The sequence below is a fragment of the Mustela putorius genome, unplaced genomic scaffold (assembly GCF_011764305.1).
Source record: "Mustela putorius furo isolate JIRA1106 unplaced genomic scaffold, ASM1176430v1.1 tig00003834_pilon_pilon_pilon, whole genome shotgun sequence".
Classification (NCBI taxonomy): Eukaryota; Metazoa; Chordata; class Mammalia; order Carnivora; family Mustelidae; genus Mustela; species Mustela putorius.
This window is the reverse complement of record NW_025421987.1, coordinates 74,071,060-74,092,471: the sequence shown is the minus strand read 5'-3', so window position 1 is coordinate 74,092,471 and position 21,412 is coordinate 74,071,060. Positions and strand designations below refer to the sequence as shown.

General features: G+C 44.5%; 1 protein-coding gene across 1 annotated transcript in view; it reads left to right on the top strand.

Annotated features, from left to right (window-relative positions):
- The first annotated feature begins 249 nt into the window (after positions 1–249).
- The window catches only part of PLD1 (phospholipase D1), a 199,349-nt gene continuing 178,186 nt past the window's right edge, over positions 250–21,412 (top strand). Inside the window, exon 1 of the mRNA XM_004756582.3 lies at positions 250–397. The gene's annotated coding sequence lies outside the window, so the exon portion shown is untranslated. The remainder of the gene's footprint in view (positions 398–21,412) is intronic.

Here is a 21,412-nt window from a genome sequence, read left to right as displayed (position 1 = left end):
AGTGCCTGGGCACTTGGTGGGTTGAGAGTTCCTGAAAGTAGTAACAATAATGCTAGTGAACATCCCGTAGGATGACACGGTTGAGTCACGTAACTCGGGGAGGACAGAGAAGAAGAAACGGAAACAAGGACACAGGCCGCGCCGACGGAGCCCTCCTGGCCCGCGGGGACGGCCAGCCTGCGCCGCGGCGCACACGGACCCGCCACCGCCTCGCTCCACCCCTGCCAGGCCCGGGCGAATCCGGGCGGCGAGTTCCGGGCGGCGGCGCGGCGCGGCGCGGCCCCCTCTCAGGCCCTCCCTCCTCCCCTCCTCCGCGCCTCCAGCGGTGCCAGCTGCACCCGAGCCCCGAGACTTCGCAGTCACCGCGCAGGTGCCCGCGGCCGCCTTCGCCCTACAGGTAGGAGCCGCGCCGCCGCAGGGCGCGCCAGGCTGCCGCAGGCGTCTGGCTTCCGCCGCCCTAGCCCTCCGTCCCTCCTCCCGCCGGCCTCCGGGCAGCCGGCCGCTCCCCGCCCAGCTCGGACGGGACCTTGGCGGAGGCGTCGGCGGCGGGCGCCAGCCTAGGACGGCCCCGCGGGACCAGCCTCCCTGGGGTCGGGGGCCTCCCGTGCGCGCCTTCAGGCCCAGGGCTCGCGGAGTCGACGCGAGCCAACTTCGGCGCGCTTTCGCGCGGGTGGGCGCTGCCTGGAGCGCAGAGGCGCGCGGGCTTTAGGGAAGATGGGGGCGTGCCTCGGGATGCACCGTGGGCCACGCCTGTGCCGTGGGGCCGGTGGCCCCGGGTCCTGCCCTGCGCGGGGATGACGGGGATGGCGGCGCTAGGGGACCAGCATCCCAGACCAAGCAGGAAGTGCTGCGCTCCTGTTAGAGCCCAGCCTTCCAGATGCATGGCCCTGGGCGTGTGGGCACGCAGCTACTCTGTGCGCCCACGAGGTGGTGACGGTGGGGTGGGGCAAGGGCAAGCGGGCCGGGAGCGGGACGTAGATTAAAGGGCTCGTTTGTCTCTCTTCACCTCGAGGTGTTTGCGACCTCAGTCTCGGATCCAGGAGCGGGGTGCTCCCAGCGTTGGATAGGATCTTGTGATGCCCTTCAGAACTGCCCTTGTACAATCAGTCCAGAGCTATCGCTATTTTCCAAGTCTCGGTTTATTGCCTTCTTTACTTACTCTGGCAAGTACTAGATGCAGGTGGATGCTTAAGACCACATGGTTTGTTTCTGTGTTTGATCATCTCTAGGTCTTTCCCCAGAAGGGAGAGTTCCATTAACTTTTATCTGCCAGGTCTGCCAACTTCAGTTGAGATAACCCCTTGTGGGCCTTCTGAGGGCTTTTGGAGGACTAGGTACCCAGAGACCTTTGTGATTTGTTAAAAGGGCTAATTAATGGTGATGTGATGAAAGCCTAAAGAATGAAAAGAATCGACAGCTTGAGCTGTTCACAGAAACCACATTTACACATTGCCTGTTTGAATAAAGATCTTTCAGTATTAAATGTTTTGTAAGATACATATAATTGAATCTGTACATTGGCTTTTAACTTGAATTTGTCTACAGCATTTAAATGTTGTTTGGGGATCTTTCAGCTAATTGTGTGAACTCCCAGTGTGCCCTTCCAGGATCCAGTATAACACAATCCATACAAGAAGCAGGGTAGTTAAGGATTTGAGGAAGGTGTGTTTTTACCATGTTTGTCCCTGATGTCAGTAGATATTACTCACAGTGATAAGTGCGGTATAAAGCTCATTTAGGTTTGTTGATTCACTTAAAATGGGATAGTGGGAGAACCTGCTCTTTGGGAGTTGTCTGATGGCCAAGTGTGGGTTTCTTTCTTTCTTTCTTTTTTAATATTTTATTTATTTATTTGACAGACAGAGATCACAAGTAGGCCCAGAGGCAGGCAGAGAGAGAGGAAAGGCAGAGAGAGAGGAAAGGAAGCAGGCTCCCTGCTGGGCAGAGAGCCCGATGTGGGGCTCTATCCCAGGACCCTGGAATCATGACCCGAGCCGAAGGCAGAGGCCTTAACCCACTGAGCCACCCAGGTGCCCCCAAGTGTGGGTTTCTTAATGAGAATTTATTATGATATTCGTTTATCTTGAACTTACAGAGTTTTTTAAAGTTGTTTTATATTTATTGTGGTAAATATATCACATAAAATTTGCTCCGTTAGCCATTTGTAAGCATACAGTTCAGCCGCGTTACGTGCTTCTCATTGTGCTTCCATCCCCGCTGTCCAGCCACAGAACACTGTTTGTCTTTCTTCTAGGGTTTCCAGAATATTTTGATGGCCATGATTGTGCTGCAGGCTTTGGTCTTCTCAGGAAGCAGAGTTTGAGATCCTTCTCGTAGCTTTACAGAAATGCACTTTTAAAGAGGAAAGGTGAAAAGCCACAGACAGTTTGTGTTTAGTCAATCTTATCTCCATCAAGAAAGATCTGTGACTTCACTAGATACGGGTGAGCTGGTGAGCTAGTTAAATTTGCATATAAAAGTATGGTGAAGTTCAGCTTTCCAGAGGGAGGATGAGAGGGAGGAATCGGGAGGAGTCCAGGACAAAGTTATTGTTCTTGATTGTTTCCTCCCCCTTAATATATCTCACAGAACATCCAAATACTTCTGTCTCCTTTAGCTGTGCAGTAGCATGTATCTAATGATGCCTGAGCTCAGATCATCGCACCTTTTTCATAAGTAGAAGCAGTTTTGACCAAGCTAGCTGTTGGGTATAGTAATTTCTTCTGCCCTCCCGGTATTTACTAAACATCGCTGCTAGAGGACTCAGCACAGGAGATGTGGCTCTTTAAACTTACAGTTGGTCTGAGTCATTGTGTTCAGGAGACAGCTGTCCCTGTGCCAAGCCTGGTTGTATGTTTACAATCCTTTAAGTGTTAGCACCACACAATAAAACTTATTCTCCAGCTGGGCTGTGGATAAGTGTTGTTGCAGAGTGAAAATGAGAAACTTTTAACCTACATTTCCCATAAGCCCGTGACTTTCCTGATTAGAAAAAGAGTTGTACAGATCACATCTTTGGCTGCGGTGGGAATGCATTCCAGAGTGTTGGTCTCCCTGAATTCACAGTGCAGTGTAAAATCTGGGTCCCAGATGTTTCGTGCTGGGTCATTCAACCATAGTGTATGTCAGTGTTTTGTAATGTCACAGGGTTTCTTTTTTCTCTTTCTGCTGTTAAATTTTCTTAATTTTTGAATTTATTAAACAAACATTGCAGGGACAGAGGAAAATGATTGCTTTATTTAACTAACATTTATGTAGGGCTTACCATGTGCCAGGCATTATTTCTGTGCATTTTACAAATATGAACACATTTAATCCTCAAAATAATCCTGGTGAAGAGGTAAAAATATCATGTCTGTTTCATAGATGAGGTGATTGGAAGCACAGAGAGATCATACAGCTGGCATATGGCAGACCTAGGGTCCTATCTCTGGCGGCCTGCACCCAGAATCTGGGCACAGGTGTGTCACCGGTGCCCTATAACTTGAGATTCCATCCTCCCAACAAAGAAACTTTTTTCAGGTTGTGATATTCCTAGCTTGTCCTTGTCCTTGTCCTTAGGGAGAAATAATTTGACATAATTGCAATCAGAAAATCAGTTTGACTCCCTTATTGTTCAGAAGAGGAAATTAAGGGGGAGTTTGGTTATGACCTGTATTTCCAAGGCAAGGTCCTGGAAAACTTCTTTGGGGCTAATTAAGCCTTACCTCCTGATTGAGAAGGTTGGGATAGAGATCCTGGGAAGGTCTGAAAAGGCCACAGTGTTTTTTGTTTTTTCGTGGTTTTTTTGTTTTGTTTTGTTTTCCAGTTTTCTATTTTTTTTAAACTTTATTTTGTTTTGTCAGAGTTCCAAGACTCATTGTTAATGCATCACACGCACTGCTCCATGCAATACGTGCCCTCCTTAATACCCACTATCAGTCTCACCTAACCCCCTCCTCCCCTCCCCTCCAAAACCCTCAGTTTGTTTCTCAGAGTCCACAGTCTCTCATGGTTTGTCTCCCCCTCCGATTTCCCCAACTCCCTTCTCCTCTCCTTCTCCCCATGTTCTCTGTGTTATTGCTTATGCTTCACAAGTAAGTGAGACTATGTGATAATTAACTTTGTCTGCTTGACTTATTTCACTCAGCATAATCTCCTCCAGTCCCATCCATGTTGATACAAAAGTTGGGTATTTATCCTTTCTGATGGAGGCATAATATTCCATTGTATCTATGGGCCCTATCTTCTTCATCCGTTTGTCTGTTGAAGGGCATCTTGGCTCTTTCCACACTTTGGCAACTGTGGCCATTGCTGCTATGAACATTGGGGTACATATGGCCCTTATTTTCACAACATCTGTACCTCTGGGGTAAATACTCAGTAGTGCAATTGCAGGTTCATAGGGTAGCTATTTTTAACTTCTTGTGGGATCTCCACACTGTTTTCCAAAGTGGCTGCCCCAACTTGCATTCCCACCAACAGTGTAAGAGGGTTCCCCTTTCTCCACATCCTCTCCAACACTTGTTGTCTACTGTCTTGTTGATTTTGACCATTCTGACTGGTGTAAGGTGGTTTCTTAATGTGGTATTGATTTGAATCTCCCTGATGGCTAGTGATGATGAACATTTTTTCATGTGTCTGTTAGCCATTTATATGCTTTTTGTTTTTGCAGGGGAGTGGAGTGGGGGATATTTACCAATCAGGGGAGGAAAATGCTTCAGTATTTTAATAATCATTTTGACCATCCTGGAGTTAATCTGCTCAATTAAATCCTGGGTGATGTCAGGGGTGCACAGAGCAGAAGCTTATGGCCAACTGTGGGCCATGGGAAGTCTTGCTGCTTAGGGCTCCAGATCCCAGATTCCTTTCCCAGTTGTTGCTGATGCCTGTGGCCCTGGGCTCCCCTCTACACAAAGGGAATCGTCATTCTGTACTCAATCATTTTTGAGTTTTTTGGATCTCGAGTTGGGAAACTTTTGAAAACCTCTGATGCCCAAAAGAAAATCAGCCAAGAGCAACACGGAAATAAAAATAACTTCATTTGGTTGGTCCTTTTGTTGAGAGAGAGAGATGCCTCTAAGGGCATAAACTGACAAACTTTATATTAAGAACAGGGACATCAAAGTTCAGTATCCAACAGCGATTTTTTCCCCCAAGTTTGAATGAGGGGGAATAAGGAATAAATATGGGAAAAGAAAAGTGGTGGACAGGGAGGTAGAAACAAATGCAGAGAGAGGAGAGAGCAGAAGAGGGTGCAAAGAATGAGAAGACAGGGCGAAAACCTTACCAGCTCTTTCTACAAGGCTGCTTTTTAGTGTGTTACCTCTTACTGCCCTTCAAGATGCAAACGGAGTTAAAATTATTTTTCCTTTGGTTTGTCATGAAGTGACTTCAATGTTGCTTAAAACCATTGTTAATCAACAAAGAATGGGGACAGTGAGATACGGGGTGGCTCTTTGGCCTTTGCTTGGGATCTTCCTATCCATCTAATCTGTTTTTGTTTACATCATTTTCGTATGCATAGATTTTATACAGAGCATGATGTTGGAATCACTAGGTTTGCAATTGTTTTATTATCTACCTTCCCTGTGAGAGGAGAAGGCTCTTGAGGCTACAGCCTGTGTTTTTGACATTTTTGTGTCTCCAGTGTCCATTGTGGTGAACCATAGTTGTGAACTGAATGAAAAGGTGCATTTAATGGATGAAGGAATATGGTGTGATTCATTTTATTCAAAATATATAGATATTTCCAGAAAAGAAGATTTTTATGGGTGTTTTACTGAGTTATTTGTTCTATTGTGCCATTTAACTGTTCTTACAAATACATTTGTAGATGTGGAGTGAACAGTCTGTGTGATTTATCATCTTACTCTTTTTTTTTTGGCCTTTTCCCCTGCAATGTTCTCTACCCAAGTTTTGATGAAAGAGTCCTTTGAAATGAGATTGGAGGGGTAGCAATGGATTGGGATGTGGGTTCCATGGCTTAGAGAAGCAGGAAAACAGCTCCAGATGTATGGAAGGGAGGTGGTGTGAATATGCAGAACCCAAAGTAGGAGATTTGGTAAAAAGGGCTAACAGTAGGAAAAATAGCAAACTGAAGAAAAAATCGGACATTGTTTTGAAAAAAAAAATCTCACCATTGCTTCCACTTTGGAATAAAAATGTAGAAGTGAAGGTAAGGATACAGGATTTGGAGAGGAAGTATATTTGTGGTACGAACATAATAGTGATGTCAAAAACAACCACTACTACCACAACAAAAACAGAAAAGGGAGAGGAGAAATCCAGCTAGAATCCTATTATCCTAAGGAAAAACCCACCTGTTGGGATATGTAGATGGTAAATATTTCAAAATTAGGAACATGGTGGAAAGATTGTAACCCCAACTCTTACCTTGCCTCAATCCCAACACCACGCTGCTACTCTTGGGGCTGGGAATGCAGGGTGAAGGGGCTTTGACTAAGCAAAGTAGGTCTGTGAGGCTTGTAAGGCACAGTTGGGCTCCACAAAGTCCCCACTGGGAGAAATAATGACTGTGGACCTCAGCCTTGGGCCAAAGAGCTTGCGTTCAGATCTAGAGGACTCTACCACCATGTGGTATAAGACAAGTAACGTCAAAATTCTCTATGCCTTAGTTTCTCCATCTGTAAAACAGGGATAAAAGTTGTACCTGTCTCACAGGACTATGGTGAAGACCGCAGGAAACAGTGCCTAGAAAGGGATTAACATGAGCCTGGAGCACAGAAATGGCACAGGAAATGTTAGGTCTCCTCTTTCACACATTGCCCTCCTGTCTCCGTCCCAAATCGTGTACGAGTGACATCCGTGAATAAGAACCAAGCAAACTGGGGCGCCTGGCTGGCTCAGTGGGTTAAGCCGCTGCCTTTGGCTCAGGTCATGATCTCAGGGTCCTGGGATCGAGCCCCGAGTCGGGCTCTCTGCTCTGCAGGGAGCCTGCTTCCCTCTCTCTCTCTCTCTCTCTGCCTGCCTCTCTGCCTACTTGTGATCTCTGTCTGTCAAATAAATAAATAAAAACTTAAAAAAAAAAAAAAAAAGAACCAAGCAAACTGGAATTGCTGCCAGAATAGACATGGAGATGTGGCTCAATGGGAATATGGCTGAGGGAGAGATGAATTTTGCCTGGGAGGAAATCTTGAATGGGAGTGGGATTTCATGAGACCCTAGTGATGAGAAGTAGTGGGAAGACTTCTGGCTGCAAATCTGGTTCTAACTAGAGGGAGTGAACTGTTTGCCTTTGATAATTATGCTTTTGGGGTATATGTTTTGACATTAGTTAGAAAATTTGATTTTTTCTTAACCCGTAAGTCTAGCATAGCGTATAATAGAGGAACCTTGATTCACTTAATAGCAGTATAGTATTTAATAGAAGAAGCATGATTCATTGCTTTTTACCAATGAGTGTAGTTACAGAGGTGTGTTTTTAAAATGTATTTAGAATTAAGAACAGGGTATACTCTCCAGGTAGGAGTGAACTAGTTCATGGTGTGTCAGAAAAACTCTCTTCCCATGACATTCTTCAGCTCCACATTATATGGGAGAAGGATATCGCTAGCACCATTATCTTTGTAAGGCTGTGGATAATACATATCGGCTGTTGCGCTGTTGCGTTCTCCATCCCCACCCCTAAAAACCTCTTTTCTAAAGGAGCACCTCTGTAAAATCCCATTATGTAAATACCCAAAAGGAGAGCTGTTCTTCTTGACAGTTCTAGATGGCTGCCACTGAGCCAGCTGCCTCCTCCAGTATTCCCTCCCTGACTACCACCTGGCATCCTCTGCCCTTCAGCGCTGGAACCCCAGGGCTCCTAGGAGCAGATGTGAAGGTACTGCCTCAGTTTTCACCTTTCTCAGGGGCCACTGCCCATCTCTTGGGCTTATTGGAAGGGTTCTGTTTCTGGAGCACTCCAAGCTGGGTTCCACCATAGGGCCTTTGAATGGATGGCACTGTTCCCTCTGCCTGGGACGCCCTTGTCCTCAGTCCCAGCATGGCTTGCATCTTTTTAACACTGAAGTCATGAGAAAAAGTTCAAATGTTACCTTCCTAGAAAGGCTTTCCCTGACGGTGGGATCTGCTTCCCCACTCAGTCTGCATTGCTTTGCCTCCCAGCTCATCCCTCCTAGCCTGTCATTATGTGTTATTTTCATTCCAGCACTTGCCCTGTTTGAATTCTTCTGGTCTGATTTTCTTGAACACCGAGTTTCCTACACAAGAATGTAAGCTCTGTGACTGCAGGGACTTGCCTGGCACATAGTAGGTGCTCACTAATTACTTGTTCAGCGAATGCCTCTCCCAATTGCTATATGAGCATATGATGTTAGTGTGAACCCTGGTTTCCCAGACAGTTCAACTGCTCTCCCAATTGTTCTTTTCTGACCCTGCAGATGTTATCACGTTCATGGCAACGATTCATTGACGAGTGTTACTGCCATTTGGAACAAGGGTCCCTGTTGACCCGTGGGAAATACAATTTGTGGCTTCCTGTGTCAATGTCACCTTTCATTTTTGGAGAGCTTATGAGGAGTCGATTCAGCTGCACCTATCTGTCCTAGGGGTGAATTACCTGAGACAGAAGGAATCAATTCAGCATGAAATTAATGGAAAGTAAACCCGATCAATTTCGGGAAGCCCCTGTTCCCCCTCTTCTTTTGAGTGCTAGGAGGGACAGTTTAGGGAGGGTGATGGGAACTGGGGCGTATGCATCACTCCGTAAGACACCAGGTTAACAGATATGCATGTTGGCGAGGTTTGCCCTGTCCAATCCCACCGGAAGACACTGAACAGGCTTGACTAATGGCGAGGTAATTTTTACAACTCCATTGCCAAGAAGGCTAATTGGGTTGACAGTGAAAGCTGTCACCCTGTGTTTGCGGTGGTTCCTGCTCATTCTGGGGTTGGAGAGTTTATGAAGCGGAGTCCTTCAATGCCCACCAAGTGCTAAGCAAGTGCACGTGCATGTAAGTGTGTTCTGCTGGCCTGGGGCTTGTGGTCTAAATTGATCAGTCCGCTGAAGGCAGGACTGTGTCGTGCAGCTAGGGCCTGCCCCACTGCCTGGAATGGGCTGGGATTTGTAATGATCCCATGTCCCAGTTTTTCAAGGTAGTGGTTTTCAAACTGCTCCATGTTTCAGGGGCAGTTGGAACTGGGGTGGGGTCGGGATGCCGAGAGCAGAGTTCTGGGGCTTCTCTAAACCCCACGTACACCAAAGGCGTCTCATTAAAATCCCGTAATTGAGTATATTTGCCTTTTAAAAAATATTTTGATCTTTTTTTTTAAGATTTTCTGCTTATTTATTTATTTGAGAAAGAGCTTGAGGGAGAGAGAGAACATGAGTTGGGGGAGGAGCAAAGGGAGAACAGGGAGCTTGGACCTGGTGCTCTATCCCAGGTCCCTGGGATCATAACCTGAGCCAACGGTAGATGCCCAATGGACTGACATCCCAGGGACCCCAATAAACTTTTTAGATTGACAGAAAAGTTGCAAAGATAGTGTACATGGGTAAGCTCTGGTTTCCTCTGTTATTAACATCTTACTCTGGTAGGGTACATTTGTTAGAATTAATGAACCAATATTAACGCATTATTAACTAAAGTCCATACTTTAGTCAGATTTCCTTGGCTTTTCCCTAGTATCCTTTTTCTGTTCCAGTAGCCCATCCAGAATACAATGCTACATTTAGTAGTCCTCTCTGCTTGGGCTTCTCTTGCCTGTGATTGTTTCTTAGACTTTCCCATGTTTTCGATGACCTTGACTGTTTAAAGGGGTACTAGTATTTTGTCGAATGTCCCTCAGTCATAATTTTTAATGATTTTTTTCTCCTGATTAAACCGGGATTATGGGTTTCGAGAGGAAAACCACAGCAGTAAAATACCATTCTCATCGCATTGTATTAAGGGCACACATCATCAGCATGATATATTATTGTCGATGGTAATTTTGATCACTTGGCTGAGGGAGTGCCAGGGTTCTCTATCGCCAAGTTATTTATTTGCCTCTTTTCAATACTGTACCCTTTGGAAAGATGTCACATACTTTTTTTTTTTTAAAGATTTTATTTATTTATTAGACAGAGATCACAAGTAGGCAGAGAGGCAGGGAAGCAGGAAGGGAAGCAGGCTCCCCGCCGAGCAGAGAGCCTGATATGGGGTTCAATCCCAGGACCCTGAGATCATGACCTGAGCTGAAGGCAGAGGCTTTAACCCACAGAGCCACCCAGGTGCCCCCTCACATATGTTGTGATGAGCAGTTATGCTCTACCTCCTAGAGAGGGTAGTAGCTCTATGAATTATTTAGATTGTGTCTGCATGGAAGATTTATCTTTCCATCCCTATTTATTTATTTATTTAGTTATTCCATTACTTATTTATATGGACACATGGATATTTATCTTCTACTTTAGATTATATAATCCAATACTGTGTTTTTTTACTTATATTGGGCTTTTTAGGAATTTTATTCAAACAAATAATCTTCCTGTTATTTAAAAAATGTTAGAAAACTATTTTTTTTAAATCTTCACGTCTTTGTTTGCCCTTTAAATATCCAATTTCTGCATTTATTTATTTGGAACAATAAAGAAGAAATTATCACTTAGATTTCTCTTTATTTTTGTAATAATAAAGTTAAAATAGAAGTATTTCAGCTGATAGTTCTGTTGATAGTCTTTTTTTATCAAAAATAAATTTCTCGGGGTGCCTGGGTGGCTTACTGGGTTAAAGTCTCTTCCTTTGGCTTCGGTCATGATTTCAGGGTCCTGGGACCGAGCCCTGCATTGGGCTCCCTGCTCGGCAGGGAGCCTGCTTCCCCCCCTCTCTCTGCCTGCCTCTCTGCCTATTTGTGATTTCTCTATCAAATAAATAAATAAAATCTTTAAAAAATACCTTAAAATAGAAGTATTTCAGTGGTTTTTTTGAGGAGCAGAGGTCAAAATGTGTCTTTTCCCCTATTGTAGACTGAGTTTGCACTCAGTATTTTAAGTTATTGCTGAGATTCACTCTAGGGAGATTTGTAGTCATCTGTATTTTAAAGATTTTATTTATTTATTTATTTAGAGAGTATAAATGGGTGGAGGGGCAGAGGTAGAGGGCAAGAGAGAACCTCCAGTAGACTCCCTGCAGAACGCAGAGCCTGAACCAGGGCTGGAACTCGGGACTCTGAGATCATGACCTAAGCTGAAACCAAGAGTCAGATGTTTAACCCACTGAGCCACCCAAGAGTCCCTGTAGGCATCTGTCTTTTAAAAACTCCTTAGGAAGTTGAATAACTCTTAAGAATAATTTTTGATCTTCCTATCTTTTTTTCTTTAGATTTTCCTTAAGTGGAAACTTTGAAAATGCTGCTCAGCATAGTGTCTTACTGCTGAGAGAATGGTAGACCTGTTACAGAAGCCCCCATGCCAGTCTTCTATGCTTTCTGTTTTAAGACAAATCTCCAGTGTGCCGAATTTTTCTCTATTATAAAGTTAAAGAGACTGTATGTAAACTTATATCTCACCTTTTTAAAAATCATCTAAAAGTCTAACGTGTCCTCGCCTGTCTTTTGACCTGGCTTAAAATAAAGGAAAAGCATCCAAAAATACTTCATTCCCTTTACATCTTTTAGTGTTCTAGATTTTCTTCTGTATTTTATTAGTTAATTTTGTTCTAAAATTCAGTGCTTTTAGGCATTCTTGTTTCTGTCCCAGTTCACACAGACAGAAATACTTTAGAGAGTGGTTTTAGTCGCAGCAAGTTCTCCTTTTTAAAAATCAAAGTTGTGGGCTATTATATGCGGAGACCAGACAACCTGGCTATTTGAGCCAGAGAGATGTTTCTGAGTCCCCTATTGGTTAATGGCTTAGTGTGCAGTGGGCTACCCATGCAGCCCTATGCTCTGATGTCCCCACTGAGGACTCAGTCCTGCTACAGAGCCTGTGAGGCCCGTTCCAGCAGGGCCGACCCCGTAAGTGGCCAAATGAACTCGGGCCTGTAAATCAGTTGCCAGTAGGATACAGAGCTGGACCTTGACATCTGGCTAGACAGGCACAAGGGGTTTACTTTTGCAGTCCAATAAAGAATAACGGTATTAATTTAGAACATGTTGAGAAGTCATTATTGTATTGCATGAGAATTAAGCATAGGTTAAGTATAAAGGATAAGCACCTCACTTAATTGCCTGTAATTAGAGTGATTTTAACACAACCAGATCAGACATTTAATTCTCATTCTTTCTTACCAAACCGGTGCCTGTATTAATACTATCTTTTGATTCCACCCAGAATTTTTTTTCTTAATTTAGTTTGTTTATTCACTAAATCATAGTCCTTTAATCTGATGACTTCTATACAGCAAATGTTATCTTACACTGATTTCTTAGGGCCAAGGACCTAGAGAGGCTATGACATCTGTCTATAACTATAGTCAGGGATGCCTGGGTGGTTCAGTGGGTTATTAAGCCTCTGTCTTCTGCTCAGGTCATGATCCCAGGGTCCTGGGATCGAGCCCCTCATTGGGCTCTCTGCTCAGCAGGGAGCCTGCTTCCTCCCTCCCTCTGCCCGCTGCTCTGCCTACTTGTGACTCTTTGTCAAATAAATAAATAAAATCTTTTTAAAAAATGACCATATATTCAACGAGTAGGAATGACCAGAAATGAATATAACTTTTTTTCTTTGTCATAGCACATAAGCCAAGTTGGGTCTGGGCAGGGAAGGAAAGGGATTGCTTCAGGTAAGGCCTGGCTTCTTTATTTATTTTATTTATTTTTATTTTTAAAAGATTTTATTTATTTATTTGACAGAGAGAGAGATCACAAGTAGCAGAGAGGCAGGCAGAGGGAGAAGCAGGCTCCCTGCTGAGCAGAAAGCTTGATGTAGGGCTCCAGCAGCCCCAGGGCAGAGAGGATGGTTACTTCCCCCCCCCCCCCCCCCCCCCCACCACCACCCCAACCTCACCTGAAGGTCTTCAGGCCCTGAATTAGCCTCTGGGCTCTCCAGCCACCCTGGAGCCTCTTCTCCTCAGAGGGTAGGTGGGCTTCAAAGACATTGTTTCCCAAAACAAGGGCTTGGTTTTCTTCAAAATGTAGGTGCATTGCTTAAGGTTGCAAAAATGAGTTTAGAATTACATTAGTGGAGGATGTTTAAGTGATGGTCATGTACTGAGCTCAGTCTCATCCTTCAGTTTTGCAATGCCTCCCATAACATTGAACTGGTCCCCTTTGATCTTACCAAGCCCACTTTCCCGCTGCAGCTGATGAAACAACAGAAGGACAGTCTTAGCCCTGCCTGGGTGAGTGTTACCTGGACCCAGTAGCCTGAGCACTTTTCCCTTCCCTTTAAAGTTTCTTTAGGTTTCACGATTTAAGGGATCAGTGATTCTTCCATTTATCTATCATTTTACTAAGGAGTCCTGAAAAACGGAAAATGAATTTTCCCAGGCAACGGTTCACATGACAGCCATCACAAAATGTAAGGAAGAACGCGCTTGAGGAGTAGTAAGCCTTTGAAGATTCTAAAGACTTGGAAAAAAAGAATAAACTCTCAAGAAATTCAGCCAATTTAAGTCAATTTTAAATAGGAGGCCCAAATAAATAAGTGAGAAATTTAGATACTTATTCACATCAGTACACGCCAGCTTTTTCCACATTATTAAGATATTTGCAGAAGTTTTGGTCAAAAGCTGCTAACTTATAAGTAGGCATTTATAGCTACAATATGGTATGTTTTTTAAAAGGCAATCTCCTGGGTCCACCTCTAAATCCATTCTGTGAGCGTAATATACTTTTTCATAGTTTTTTAGAGACTTTGAGGCACACAAGTTCAGCGGCTGGTTATTCTTCAGTTCTTGCAGGATCTCCCTTTACACAAGAACGACATCTCTAAGTAAGCCTCCTGGACCAGCTCCACTAACTCCTCCTTTTGAAGTTAGGGACTGAAAAATGACCTGATTTGTTAATTGCACAATTTGTCATTCTTAAGCAATTTAAGTGCATTTCCTACAACACATGGACACTTATACATGAACTTCAATGGCCTACAGTCACCATTAGAGACTGATCGTGCTGGAAAGAACTCTGGTCTGATACTCATGGTAACCTGAGTTCTGGTTTTGTCTCCTCAAGTGACTTAGTGTGACCCTGGGCAGTTTATTTCCGGAAATTCCACTAGTGCTCTTTTGTCTGTTGCAGGCCCTGCCTCTGAAACTGGTGTGAATTAAACTAGTCCTAGCCACTATCCTTGGGGGATTTACAGTCTCGGTCAGTGGTTCTCACACTCCACTGCACAAGAGAATCCCCTGGAGGGCTCATGAGAGCTGAGTGCTGGGCCTCACCCTAGAGTTTCTGATTCAGTAGTTCTGGGCTGGGTGGGAGATTTGCATTTCTAACAAGTTCCCAGATGATGCTGATGCAGCTGGTATGGGGGCATGATTTGAGAAGCACTGATCTAATGGTTTAGCTGACACATCAGGAATCACAATTCAAAGATTAAATGCTGTGAAGTAAGTATAAGTCATGCACAGTTGGAAACAGGGTGAGAAGTGGGTCAAAAGATGAATGAACAGCTGGAGATCTAGGAAGCCCTAATGGAAGAGGGAGCAGTCCAGCAGGATCTTGGCAAGCCTTGACAGGTAGGGCATTTTGGGGAATGGTACCATCCCATCTTTGGATGGGAGAGGGAGTGCAGGAAGAGTGTGGGAGCAGGGGGTAGTCTAGCCTAGGTGGACTGAGTGTTGGTGTGGGGGAAGGAACAACCAGAAACAGATGGGGCTGAGAATGAGAGAGCTCGGCAATTAAACCAAACATGTTTTTGGTTTTTAGGATTTTTTTGTCAGCAAAGGATCAGCATGATCAGAGCCATGCTTAGGAAGTCCAGCACTGTGATGAATGGCTTGGGAAGAGAGCGTGATTTCAGGAATTACTTGGGCAGCCCAGTCTCCATGCAGGGACGTGAGTGAAGAGGAGCGTGAAGGTGGGAGGGATACAGTTACGGGATGGATCTGCCCAAAAGCCACAGATGTGGGAGTTGATTGACTCCTGGGGATGAGGGAGATGAAAAGGTCAAGAGAGATTGAGGATTCAAGTTTGAGTTGTTGGGGAAGAATGGGAGTGGCTGGATCCCTCGGGGGAAATAAATTGGAGAAGAAAATGAACCCGTGGAACCTTGGTTTCTTTAGGAGGGCAGTGGACCAGATGCTTTTCGAGGTCTCTTTTTGTTTGATTGTAACCAGTGTTTTGGTTGCTGGTTGTCTGAAACACTGCAGCATATGTTTGTATAAGAAGCAAATGGCCTGTATGTAACAGGCACTAATGTATTTGTTCATTGGTTCATCCTGGGTGATTATTGGCTTTAAAATACTTACATCTGTAAATAGCTTTCTTTTTGAACTTCTAGTTTTCTAAGTATGTTGACTTGTTCTTGCTCCTATTGTATATCCTATGCCTGTGGACATCTTCTGCATGTGTTTCTTTATATATGTTTTGAATAACTAGAGTATAGATATTTTAAATATTTTTGGCTCGCTCTCCCATTATAACAATCACAGCATAGGCTGATATATTTCCTCACAGTCCTCTCTTTCATCCACTGGGTTATAAACTTCTTTGGAGTAAAGGGCATATCTTACTCATTTTTGTCTCCTCACTGCACTCATCATGAGTGATTGTATAATGTTTCCAGCAAATGCTGGAGAACTGGATTGAACCACTGAGTAAAAGTCAATTACTATCTGTTTCTTTAGTGGAAGACAAAATTCCTCAGGCAATAAAAAGTGTTAGTTTAGAGGGAAATGGGCATCCATGTATTTTGAGAGATTGAAAGTAGAAACGAATAATTCAGTAGACTTTCAGGACTAGAACATAGATATTCACGGACACTTTAGGAACTAGAAATAGAAGCTCATAAAAACCAGGAGAGCTTTCAGTTCTGTCTTAAATTAGCCATTAAGCCTCTTGGGCCAGACTTTTGTACTCTGGGCCTTAATTTCCTCATTTGTAAGGTTGTGGTTGTAGTTAAATTACAGAATTTTCTACCTCTCTGCACACCCCAGAATTATAAGCAGGGAGCAGGGATGAGCAAAGCCACGCCACAGGGATGGGAAAGAGTATGCCCATTCTCTTGTGACCAGGGTATGACACGCTAGCTAGAGGCCCAGTTTCCAAAGGTCATTACTGCTCAGATAAGGAGTGTGGACTCTATCCTATGGGAAAGTCTCGTGTGAGGTGGTTTACTAGGGAATGCTATCTGGGAGCCGGAGTGAAGGCCCAGGAAGAGTCCCACTGGGAAGCAGGAGTGATTGAGTTGGCCATTAACAAGCAACTGGTTTGCTTGATTCCAGGGGATCTGAAGAGAAGTCTTATGAAATGTCTCTCAGCACAGCTCACCGGGGGTGGGTGAAGGGAGAAGCTTTTATCTGTTTCTCATCTCCCACTGATTGGAGGCAGCTCTGCTTTTTCAGATTGGGCATACCTGACTGCCAGGTGGGTCCCCATGGGCACCTCAAGAAGCAGTGTGGGGCAGCGTGGGCTGGAGAGGCCGTCAGGCTGTCCATATATGAAGCTGGTCAGATTCTTCACGGGACTGGCTGCCATCGCAATGGCGGGAGTATGAGGTGAGTCTGAGAGGATTTGAAGAAGAGCATGGACGTAGAGAGGTGGACGTAGAGAGCTATGGAAGGATTTGAAACAAAGGAAATGCCTAGTCAGATTTATGCAGATATATGTGGTAAATGTTTAACAACCAACTTTCCAGAAAAGTAAATGTGTATCTATACATATACGTGTCGGTCATATAGTTTCCTGATGTAAAGGATGTGTAGCACACAATTTATACATAAATAATAAAAAATACGATTTTCTTTATTGTAAAGGCCATATAGCTCCTTGATTCTGACAGGTTTCTCTTGGTTTTTGCTGAACTCTTGTGTTTATAGCCAACCTGTGGTTACAACTAATGAAAGAGGGTAGTTGATGTTTTCTTGTTAGAGCATGGAGTAAGATCAAAGTGAAATGATGAAGGCGTGTCCCAGAACTTCATTTGTTCATGAAGCATCTTCGTAAACTGGTTGGTATTAGAAGAATTATTTCCTCAACTTTTCATTTTATTCACAAAATACCTACCAAATATTTTATGGACATTTTCTCCATCATTTTAAGCCCAGAGGATCAACAAAACAAAAATCAGACTATAACTTATAGGGGTTGTCAACTTCTAGGTGAAAACACTCCCATTACAGTCAACTTCAGGTTATAGGGAATAGACACCTAGTAGCACATTTCACAGTATAAAATGGACCTAAACAACCTCAAGGACGTAGATATTAGTAAAAATGTATTAGAGTAGTAAAAAAGTGATGAATTTTGAATACTTATTATCTGTGGATTTAATATGATTTATTTTACTGTAAGTTTTTTGTATGTAATTTAAGATTTCATAATTGCTATGTTTAACAGCTGAGTCATAAAATTTTTGAAAACTTACTGATCAGTTCTAAGGAGCCGGGAGGAGCCAGCCTGGACACTATGGGAATTACAGTTGTAGAAGATCACCTTGATTGCCATCTGTAGAAATATTTTGAAAGAGGGTGTGGGGAAAAAAAGTTTATCTGAGTTATAGTAGGGGTGAAAGTTAGAAGACAGACTTGGAGAATGCCTTCAGACTCTGTCAACATGAGGATTCAAATGAAGTCTGGTTAATAGAGGTAACAGAGAATTTACTGGTCTGCATTCAAATGTGGCTATGTAGGACTTTTACTCAAAGTCTCCTCCAGGTGCTCCTGGAGTCTGAGAGACCTCTTTCCTGGCTTGTGGAGCCTTTGGCAGTCTTCTGCTTTGTCTTCTTGGTTGATGACCATGGGTTAAAAGGGATTTAAGGACGAGGCCTGCCCCCGCCATGGCTATGGGATCCCATAGGATGGGATCCATGCCAACGATGGACCTGCTGGCCTTATTTTCCTAAATTTGCAAATCTGAGGGAGGAGGCACTAGAAAGATATGGGAACCTGGTGTGTACCTCAGACACCTTGCATGCATTTGTGTCCAGGAGCCTGACATTGCCGGGCTGTTCTTCCTTGACTCACAGAGGCTAGGGGGCAGACAGCTTTCTCCATGCCTTCCCAAAGCTGCTGACTGCCAGTCTCCATTGCTGTGGAGCTGGGCCCTGAAACAGCCTCTTTGCCCTCTCCTAGGCCCCTAGAAGTCACAGAGGTCTCTCTGTCTGAAGGCCCTCTTCCCCTTTTGCAGATTAGCTGGTGGAGATGAATGGCTGAAGGCCACAGGCCCCCTGATCCATCTGCACTCCCAGAGTAGGTGAATTTCATTTGTGGGTCCTCCAGCCTCCACTACTCTGAGTAGAAAAATAAGGGCAGGCATGGCCCCTGGGTGCATGGTGGAGCCAGGAACTGAGATATGGGATATGGCGGAGGGTGGGGTAGGGTTGTGGCATGTATGTGGCGGGGCTGTGGGAAAGGGAGGGAGGATGGAATCCAGAGGCAAGGCAGATTTTGATCCTGTTCAGTTTTGAACTAGATAAAATAGATGCCTGTGGAACAATAGTTGAGTGGGTTGGAGGCATTTGGGAGAAAGAGAGGAGAGCAGTGGTGGTATTGCGAGTCAGAAAGTTGGTGAGGCCGGGTCTGGGGCGCTCCTCCCATGAGGAGGTGGGATGAGAGACGTTGACAGGTAGAGCTCAGAATCCCAGGGAGCACCAGTATTCAGGAATGGGGTCAGCGGTCCGGGGTCCAAGAACCGGGCAGGGAGGAGTGTCCAGGGAACTCTGACAGAAGGAAATGGCACAAAGGAGCTGAGGCGCATGCTGGGAACCGTTTGGCCCATTGTGTTCACGCGTGCAGTTTCCCAAGTGTATCTCTTCAGAGTTATGATTATGCTCACTGGCCCCCTTCCTCCCTCTAAGAAAAAGAGTCAGAGACTCTGCAGTTATCATAAATGACCCAGGGTCAGGAAGACATATGACACTTTTGCACCAGGTCGATTCTTTGATCTGGCCTTTTAGAGTCCGTTCGAGGAGTAAACAAACTTACTTTAAGCTAAAGGGAAAGGTCAATTTTTTCCTGTTTGATGTTTCTTACTGTTTTCTATATTAATCACTTCATTTTCCCCTTGGTCACAGGCCTGGTATTTTTTTTCTCTCATAGTTGTCAGCGACCTTGTGTGTCAGGCAATTTCTTCTTCATGATAGATTGACCCAGGGACCCAGGGGAGCTTGAGCAGGCAAGGTTACCACCAAAAGTGTGTGGCACCCTTGGTGGTTCTGTTCTTGAGCATCCAGAAAGCCCGGTGTGACTGAACTGAATTATAGGCTTTGAGGTGACTGTGCAGTGTGCATTCAGCAAAAAATCTACCCAGACGTGTTCAGGGGTTGTTGGTTAGGGTGAAATTAGAGGACTTCACCATGAAAAGACAGCCTATCTAAAGGGATAGCAGAGTGAATTTTCTACATCACAAATCTGTCGAATGAGTGAATTTGGATGCGACCACAGGCTTGCCATATGAAATTCTACTCCATGGGAATCCAAGTTAGTGGCTTTGGGAAGACATTTATTGCAGACTGCAAAAATGTTCTCATATTCTTTTGCCCAAGCGTAGACGCATGAAGAGATTAGGATGGACTTCTACTGTAGCTGTCTGCTCTAATCCTCTTAAACACTCAGTGTGTCCCCATGCACACAGCAGTGGGTGGGATTAAATATGGCTAGTCCTTATAATTCGTCGACATGGGTGTGTTAGTTGACTGCTATGGGAATAGGAAAATTAGAGAAAAAATTCCTTGGATGAGTTAGGTATTGTGTTTAGCTACAGGTATCAGAGACCCTCCCCCGCCCCCAATGGTGGCTTTGCTTGTCATGTAAAAAGCAGTTTGGAAGTAGGCAGTTGTGACCTGGCATGATGGTTGCAGGTCCCCCCAGCCGGTGGCTCTATCCAGCTCTTCAGTCTGCCCTCTCCAGGTTGTGGTGCTTGTCGAGGATGGCTGCTGGAGCTCCAAACCTCCCATTTACAGAGCAGGGAGAGGCTGAAGAGGGGGAAGAAAGGCCTGCTGTGTCCCAAGGACCTGATTTCTGTCACTCTTGCATGTACATCTCATCAGCCAGAGCTGAAGCACGGTGGCCTAGCTGTGGCATTGTGTTCAATTCACTCCATCCCTAAATTGTTATAAATCTCATCTTTTGAAAAATGGACTCACCCCCGATCTTCTGTTCTCCTGGTCATTATTGCAAGAGATTGGGAGGGGGCTCATGGAAGAGTAAGATTCTGTAGTTCTTTCTGGATGAGTCCATGCCAAGCAGTCGTCCTCCGTCTTCTCAATAGTAGTCACTCCAGTGTCATGAACCAGTCAGGGTTTACCATAGAGGCAGAGCTAGTCAGCTATATGGATTAAAGGATTTATTCCAAGGAATTCGCTGCTCAGTTGTGGGGCTTGCAAAGCATGTTTGAAATCCATAAGGATTTTGAAATTCAGGCAGTCAAGAAGAGTCTGTCGTAAGCAGACTGGATCTTCAGGAACAGGAGCTGAAGCTTGGAGTCTCTGAATTCCTGCAGGGTATAAGCCTTTTTTAAAAGAGCTCCCAGCTTGGGGTGCCTGGGTGGCTCAGTGGGTTAAGCCTGAGTCTTCAGCTCGGGTCATGATCTCGGGGTCCTGGGATTGAGTCCTGCATCTGGCTCTCTGCTGGGCAGGGAGCCTGCTTCCTCCTCTCTCTCTTTCTCTCTCTGCCTGCCTCTCTGCCTACTTGTGATCTCTTTCTGTCAAATAAGTAAAATCTCAAAAAAAAAAAAACAAAAAACAAAAGAGCTCCCAGCTCATTCCCTCAGTCTTATTCAGCATCATAATCTTTCTTTTGACTAAAGTCAGCTGATGACATGCCTTAATTACAGCTGCAAGATCCCTTCATAGCAGCATTATATTAGCAAATAAACTAGTATGTGATTGAATAACTGGGGAAAGGTGTGTGTATACTGCAAAAGGCCGCTGCCTCCCTTCTTTCCTCCAGTGCTCGGCGCTCAGCGCTGGGGAGAGAATGTTCCTTGCTGCCAATCCGTGCTGAAAACATACGAGAAAGGTAATTCTGGGACCTGGAGTTTCGGCTAGCCAATCTGACACATCCCAAAGCCATCACATACCATGATTTGGTTGTCATCTAGAGAGAGCAGGGCTGAAAACAAATCCATGTTTTCTAATTTCCAATGTTTTGGAGGAAGGTGGACTGATCTATCATTGGTAGCTAGTCAGAGCCTCGTATTGTGCACTTTAATTATTTTTCTGCTTTTTTTTCCCTCTCTCTTTTCTGTAGATCATTAAGACTTGATGTTTTCATTAACTAAGGAAAGGGATATGAGGCTCATCAGCTTATCAAAATGAACAGAACTTAAAATTTGTTTTTAAACTATTATGGCAAGATGTCTAATTTTTGAATTGCACAGATCATTTTTC